Source organism: Pelodiscus sinensis, chromosome 1, assembly GCF_052426305.1.
Source record: "Pelodiscus sinensis isolate ZL-2025 chromosome 1, ASM5242630v1, whole genome shotgun sequence".
NCBI lineage: Eukaryota > Metazoa > Chordata > Testudines > Trionychidae > Pelodiscus > Pelodiscus sinensis.
Window position 1 is genome coordinate 298,508,137 of NC_143052.1, and position 7,984 is coordinate 298,516,120.

Below are 7,984 nucleotides of genomic sequence, written 5' to 3' on the forward strand. Positions count from 1 at the left end.
CCCCTGCGGCATTTGCATTAACATGGCTGCCGCTTTTTCTGGCTTGTAGATAAGCTGGAGAAAAGCGCCAGTCTGGACGCGATCCTCCGGAAAATAAGCTCTTTTCCGGAGGATCTCTTATTCCTACTTGAAAGCCCAAGAGTATGTCTATCCTGCACCCATAGTTCAAAATAAGCCATGCAAGTTGAGCTACACAAATCATGTAGCTTATTTCTCAAAATAGTTTATTTTGAAATTTGGCGCTGTCTACACAACTGTCTACACAGCGCTTATTTCAAAATAATTTGCTATTCCAAAACATCCAGTTGACCTCGTGCAGTGAGGTTTACAGGCATGTCAGGTTAGCGAGCCTGTTGTATTTAGAAATAATGGGCACACTCAAATGTAGAATAGCTATTTTGGGATACTAGAAGTATCCTGAAATAGCACTGCAGTGTAGACATAGCCCAAATGTCCAACCTATCCCTCCCTTGCTACAATTGGAATTTTTGGCTTACTGACACAAGTTGAACAAAGCTTTTACTGTATTTTTCCCAAAAGGCAAATGGGTATGGTCATCGGAAGAAATGCAGTTTTATCAGATGGTTTTCACAATAGGGATGTAAGCGACTAGTCGACTACCCAATAAGCAAATGCTTATCTGGTAGTCAAGTAGGAACTCGACTAGTTGCTTGCTCCCAACCCCTTTTGCAGCCTCTATCAGAGAGAGATAGCAAGGATGGGGAATACAAGCCGGTGCTGGGAGGAGCCACCTTAAGAGCTGGTTTTCCCCATCACTGTCTCTGTGGAGAGCAGGGGATGCAGATGGTAGTGGGGAAACGGCACAAGTGGGGATTGAAACAGTCCCGCTCATGCTGGTCTAACTCCAGCTCCTTTCTCTTTGAAATGTCTGTACATTTCAAAGGAAGAAGCACAGAGAGGAACCTGCACCAATAGGGACTGCTTTGCTTCCCGCTCGCGCAAGTTCCCGCTGCCTCTTTCCCTTTCAAATGCACCCACTGTAATATATGTTTTGTTACAGACCAATTCTACAAGCCAAATACATGGGGAAGGACTGGAATGACAATTCACTCACAAGTTTGATACTTGTGCTAATAATGGATTAAATAAAGATACTGGATATCTGGGACATTATCAGCCTGTTGTGCTTAAAAGAAGCCCGCGGGATCTTTTTCAGGGGGATAAGGCAACATGCCACATTTATTGAACATACATAGTTCAATCAATATTTATCATATGCATATGACACATCACACTGACACACACAAGCACACTCCATCTTGTTACCAAAAGTTGCTCCCCCTAACTGCACTGGCCAGGTGAGTTAGATGGGGGAGGGGTGGAGCCGTGCTTCTGCCGGTCCGGATCGATGCTCCCATGTTGACAAGACGAAAACCTGGGGTCCCTCTGCAAGATGCCTCATATTTGTCCCTCTCATGCAGCCAATTAGTCATCACCTTGCCTTTCTTAATGCTGCTTCAAAGAGAGTTCTTCCAAGGGCAGGCACTTGCTGCTTGACTCCCCAGGTGTCTGTCTGTCCAGTCGTCTTAATGAGCTCACTTTACAGCAAAGTGTTTATTTCCAAAATGTTATTAATTCATTGCATTGTAGGTCTTGTACACGTTTAAATTAATTTATACTACCATTGCTTAGTTTAAGTGGTCCAGAGAGGATTTTTTAAAAAATACCGAATAGCAGGAAAGTAGATATCATCTGAATTTGCCAACCAGGGTATATTAAATTATTCCATATATATCCAACCAGGGATGGACTAGAGTAGAATGCGACATGTAATTTAATTATGAAGAACAGAATCCTCACTTCCAGAGATATTGTTAAATCTGCAATATATCACCAATTCCATCCTCAAATTAGTGAGACTTGGGGCAACAATTCTAGAGTTGGAGGTTCATTATTCTGTTTATGTTTTGTGCATTTCTTATTTACTCACCCTTGAGGGATTGACTGTGTTGTGTGATAGAAAGGAGGCACAGATAGTTAGCTGGCTTTTCTAGCTGTAAGATCATAACCCATCAACTGGTAGGCAATATTAGAGATTCAAGCAAATAAAAATAAACTAGCAAACATGGTTAGCAGAATTGAAAGTGTTGGATGAGATTCAAAACAAAACAACAGAAATACTCCGTCTGAATGGCATGATGTTGAATATATGTGAATGAAAGAAAAATACCAATGCAACACATTAAAATTATTGTGGCTGTAATTAACACATGAAAAAATAAGCAGGAAGAGGGAAGTTACTTCTGAAGATTGTCGAAAAATAAAAGACTACACAAAGTACAAAGCAGTGGAGAATTGCATCTCAAGGGTTTTAAATTTATGGATGTAAATTAGAGCTGTAAATGGCCAGTGGGGAATTTCCTTGGTATAGAACTCTCTGCACCCACAAAACAGGAGGGGGCTGTTTCTGCATCAGCTATGCTACCTCCCTTCACAAACTGGGTGTATTGATTATATCACACATAGAGTAGCATTTCATCCAGTGATGTAATGTCAATTTAAAATACTACATGTCATGGATCAGATACTTTGTTGTGGCCAATTAGGAAGCTGATTATGATTTTGTGGTTCTGAAGACAGGTCTGTACCTGTCCTGACCTTAATTAGATCTTTTCTAACTTACAACACTTGTGTAGTTTTCTTTTTGAAAAGTTTTCCCATGGATTTTTTTAGCTTATGATATGTCTGAAATATATTGGCCTAGAAACTTTGTATGTCTTTGCTTTCACTGATGAGAAATGCCTTTTAAGAGTGTAATTTTAATTGTATTCATTGTTATAAATAAAATCTCAGTTTTACAAACACTAATTTTGTGAGTGACCAGTTATATGAACTCTTTTTCCTACTGGAAAAATTAATGTCACATAATGTAAGTTATATTGATTTAAGAACAAGCTGACATCCCCTCATATTCTGTTGTTTTAAATGGGTTGGAAATCACTTTTGTGTAGTTTAAAGGATGAGAAGAAGTAATGTAACATATTTACTGTAATTTTGAGATATTCAATTAGCTGTTTGATTTTATGAACCTATTCCCCAGTTATTTTATACAATAGGGTATTCTGCTGTCTAGAACACATCAGGCAGTTGACAAAAAGTTATTCATATCTTCTAGGGAAAATTGAAAGCAAATACAATATAACAATGTATGTATTTAAATATGAACATTAAAAAAATTGCCATGCACAAAATTTCTCTTCAAAGTAAGACAAAATCAAAAGAAATTAAAAGAAGATAAAATACGAGGAACACAATGGTTTTATTTGCATAATTTGGAAAATTACATGAATGAATACCTCAGTAATCTTTATTTAGCAAAACATGATTAAAATCATAATTACAGTTCTCATGTTTCAGAGATACTGTACAAAGATATTTTATCAAATCAAACAAGGTAGTCATAATGATTAATCATATCAATCATAATTAAGGTTATCCAAATTCATTTTTAATTACTTTGGTGAATAATAGTTTATTTTTGGACATTTTAATTTTTATCAATTTCAATGTTCACAGTTGTGCAAAATATGGGTTATAAATATGTTAATTTTAATTGATTTACATTTCACGGTTATGGGACATGGTGGGCTAGACCAGTGATTGGCAATCTAGGCTAGTGAGTGGCCTGCATGAGTGGCCTCCATCATCTCAAAGGGCCACAAGATTGTCGTAACCAAGATGGTCTCTGGGGATAGGGGATTTTTGCTAACTGTGCTCGTGTACCTAAAATTTGCAAAGCATGTATATTGAACTGTAGCAGTGCTTTGATTGGATAAAGAGGGAGCACACGGCTCTTACAGTTAATGTTGTGTGCAATCAGCATATACCTCACTTCAAGTGCTGCGTGTCACTTTAGAAATACTGGTAGCAAAAGCTATGTGGATGAAAACCAACAAAATCTGGTAACCCTGCAACTGGATGATGGTAAATGTCTTGTGGACCACACAAAAAAACCCTAATGAGCCTCATGTGACCCTTGGGCCACAGGTGGGCATACACCTTGCTGCCTCATGCTTGGTATATAAATGCTTGTATTCTATCTAAGCCCCAGAGCAATTCATGAACCAGGTAAAGACAAGCATTTGGTCAGCTGAGTCTCATGCAGGGCCTGATCTGGTAGGTGACCCTGACATGCCTACCAGATTGACTGCTATTCAAAATCAGGCCAGAGGAGGCGGTTGTGCTGCTGCCCACAGTATAGCTTTTAGCCCAGTGATTAGAGCACTCACTTGGAATATGCAGGTTCAATTTCCCCTTTCACCTAAGGTGCAGAAAGAGATCACTCACCTCTCAGGAGAATGTTCTAATCATTGAGTTGTGGGGCTCTGATGTGGGGACTCCCTTAGTCCCATTGAAACTGTTCCACTGTGCATAGGTAATGAAAGAGTACTGTTGTGCCATCTGTTTAAACAATGCATGCGTGCGTGTCCCAGGGCTGGTTGTGTCCATGGGTGATTCTGTCTAGCTCCTGGATATACGTGGAAGACGCCATTCTGAATGCAAATGTAGACATTGAAAAAATGATTGACGCAAGAGTCACTGCATCCTCAATATCCCACCTCTCAGTCATTTTCTCTCCGGCCCATTGATTCTTTGACAGGGGATAAATAATTAAGTAGTAAGGAATGAGGGCAGGGATAATAATAATGAATGATTCTGTAGTCAGGGTACCCACCTGAGAGGGTGGAGAGTTCTGTTTGAATTCTTTTTCCTCCTTTGGCAGAGGGGGAAATGGAACCCAGGCCCTCACATTCCAAGTGAATATGCTAACCACTGGCTGTCCCACAAGAAACCCCTTAGGTGCCTAACCTGCTTTACATCAGGCAACAGGTTTCTATTTTTGGATCACTAAGCTGAAATAGGCATTTCCCTGCTGCTGTACGTGCCTGTCGCCCAGAGTATGTCTACCCAGAGTGGCTATTTTGGGATATCTGAGGTATCCCAAAATAACTACCCCACGTCTTAACAAGCTGCCCATTATTTTGAAACCTTTTCAAAATAATAGGCATGCTATTTCAGCATCCCGGTAACCCTTGTTCCATGAGGGTTAAGGGATGTCTCAAAATAGCATGTTATTTCTAAATTCGGTGTTGTGTAGATGTGTCAAATTTTGAAATAGCCTATTTAAAAATTAAATTAAAATAAGATATGCAATTTGCATAGTGCAAATTGTGTATCTTATTTTGAGTTTATTTTGTATAGATGCACCCCAAGAGTGTCAGGGCTTAGCATGCTCCTTGTCAGCATCCCCCGTTGTCTGGCTTAGATGGCTGCCTGCCTAGCATGCTGCATTTTGTGTCATCACGTTTTTAGGTGCCTATCTCTATTCATTTAGGCTGTGTAATGTACAAAATCAGTGCTTCTTGCGCAAATACTTTTACGCTCCCGCTTGGGAAAAAGCCCTCTTGCGCAAGAATACTTGCCATGGATGCTTTTGCACAAAAGCAAATCTTTTGCGCAAAGGCACTTGCGAATCTAGATGCGCTTTTGCGAAAATACTTTTAACGGAAAAACGTTTCCGTTAAAAGTATTTCCGCAAAATCATGCCAGTCTAGATGCAGCCTTGGAGTTTTACTGTATTATTTAGACCATTCCTGATGTGTTTGTCAAACCTGCTTTTAATCCTACCTTTTCTGCCTATGCTTTGTTGAACTGTGATATGCTTGCAGCTCTGTTAGGACAATTTAATTTCAGGGTTTTTATTTCTTTACTGCTGGATCATTTACTGCTTCCAGCAAATGCAAAAGATCATCCTTGTCTGACCACACTTATGAGATGATCCATGATTCAAGATGGTAATTTCATCCAAATATACAGAATGCCTTACCCGTTAAACTTGCCTCTGGGTTGATTCCTCTACTTCCATAATCAGGCCATGTATGCCTATAATTGACTTATTTATACACTACAATATATTGGCTTGTTAATGAATATGAAATGACCTTGTTTACAAGATGACTCAGAGAATCAGACAATGTGCACAGACATATTAGAGGCTCATACAATAAAACAAATTAGAATAAAAAGATATAAATTCAATCTAAGTTCATTTTTATTGCAGTCTGAATATCTTCCTGTTTTTGCAAAACATTTAACATTCAAGACCAAGCTGCTTCCTGATTTCTAACACTAAGAAATGGGATCTTCTCACAGTTTTTGTCCTTCAGGTTCATGTAGAGCATTGCTATATATTCAGGGTGAAATCCTGCTACCATAGTCCATGAGAATTTTTTCATTGACTTTTTAGGTGACAAATCTGAGGAATTGTCCTAGATTGAGGTGTCATTAGAGGCAGGTTTGGAACAAATTGATAAACTTAACAGTAACAAGTCACCAGGACCAGATGGCATTCACCCAAAAGTTGCGAAAGAACTCAAATGTGAAATTGCAGATCTATTAACTGTGGTTTGTAACCTATCCTTTAAATCAGCTTCTGTACCTAATGACTGGAAGATAGCTAATGTGATGCTAATATTTTAAAAGGGCTCTAGAGGTGATCCTGGCAATTACAATCCGGTAAGCCTAATGTCAGTACTGGGCAAATTAGTTGAAAATACAGTAAAGAATAAAATTGTTAGTCACATAGATGAACATAACTTGTGGGGGGAAAGTCAACATGATTTCTGTAAAGGGAAATCATGTCTTACTAATCTACTAGAGTTCTTTAAGGGGGTCAACAAACATGTGGACAAGGGGGATCTGGTGGTTATAGTTTACCTAAGTTTTTAGAAAGCCTTTGACAAGGTCTCTCACCAAAGGCTCTTAAGTATAAAGTAAGTTGTCATGGGATAAGAAGGCAGGTCCTTTCATGGATTGATAATTGGTTAAAGACAGGAAACAAAGGATAGGAATAAATAGTAAATTTTCAGAATTCAGAGAGGTAACAAGTGGTGTTCCCCAAGGGTCTGTCCTGGGACCAATCCTGTTCAAATTATTTATAAAAGATCTGGAGAAAGGAGTAAACAGTGAGATGGCAACATTTGCAGATAATACCAAACTGCTCAAGATAGTTAAGATCAAAGCAGACTGTTAAGAGCTTCAAAAAGATCTCACCAAACTAAGTGATTGGGCAACAAAATGGCAAATGAAATTTAATATTGATAAATATAATGTAATGCACATTGGAAAAAATAATCCCAGCTATACATACAATATGATGGGGACCAATTTAGCTACAACTACTGAAGAGAGAGAGTCATGGATAGTTCTCTGAAAACATCCATTCAGTGTGCAGTGGCAGTCAAAAAAGCAAATAGAATGTTAGGACTCGTTACAAAAGGGATAGATAATAAGACAGAGAATATCTGATTGCCTCTGTATAAAACCATGATAATCTCACATCTTGAATACTATGTACAGATGTAGTCACCTCATCTCAAAAAAAAAATATAGATTTCATTGGAGAAGGTTCAGAAAAAGTCAACAAAAATGCTTAGGGGTCTGGAATGGGTCCCACGTGAAGAGAGATTTAAAAGACTTGGATTTTTCAGCTTAGAAAAGAGGAGTCTAAGAGGGGATATGATAGAGGTCTATAAAATCATGACTGGTGTGAAAAAAGTTCCCATAATATGAGAACTAGGGGGTAGTCACCATATGAAATTAATAGGTAGCAGATTTTAAATAAAAATAAGGAAGTTTTTCTTCACTCGGTGCACAATCAACCTGTGGAACACCTTGCCAGAGGATGTTGTGAAGACTAGGACTTTAACAGGGTTCAAAAAAGTGCTAGATAGCTTCATGGAGGTTAGGTCCATCAATGGCTATTAGCCAGCATGAGTAGGAATGGTGTCCCTACCCTATGTTTGTCTGGAAATGGATGACAGGAGAGGGATCACGTGATGGTTACCTGCTGTGTTCAGTCCATCTAGGGCATCTGGCATTGGCCACTGTTGGCAAACAGGATACTGGGCTAGATGGACCTTTGGTCTGACCCAGTATGGCCGTTCTTTTGTTCTTATGACTT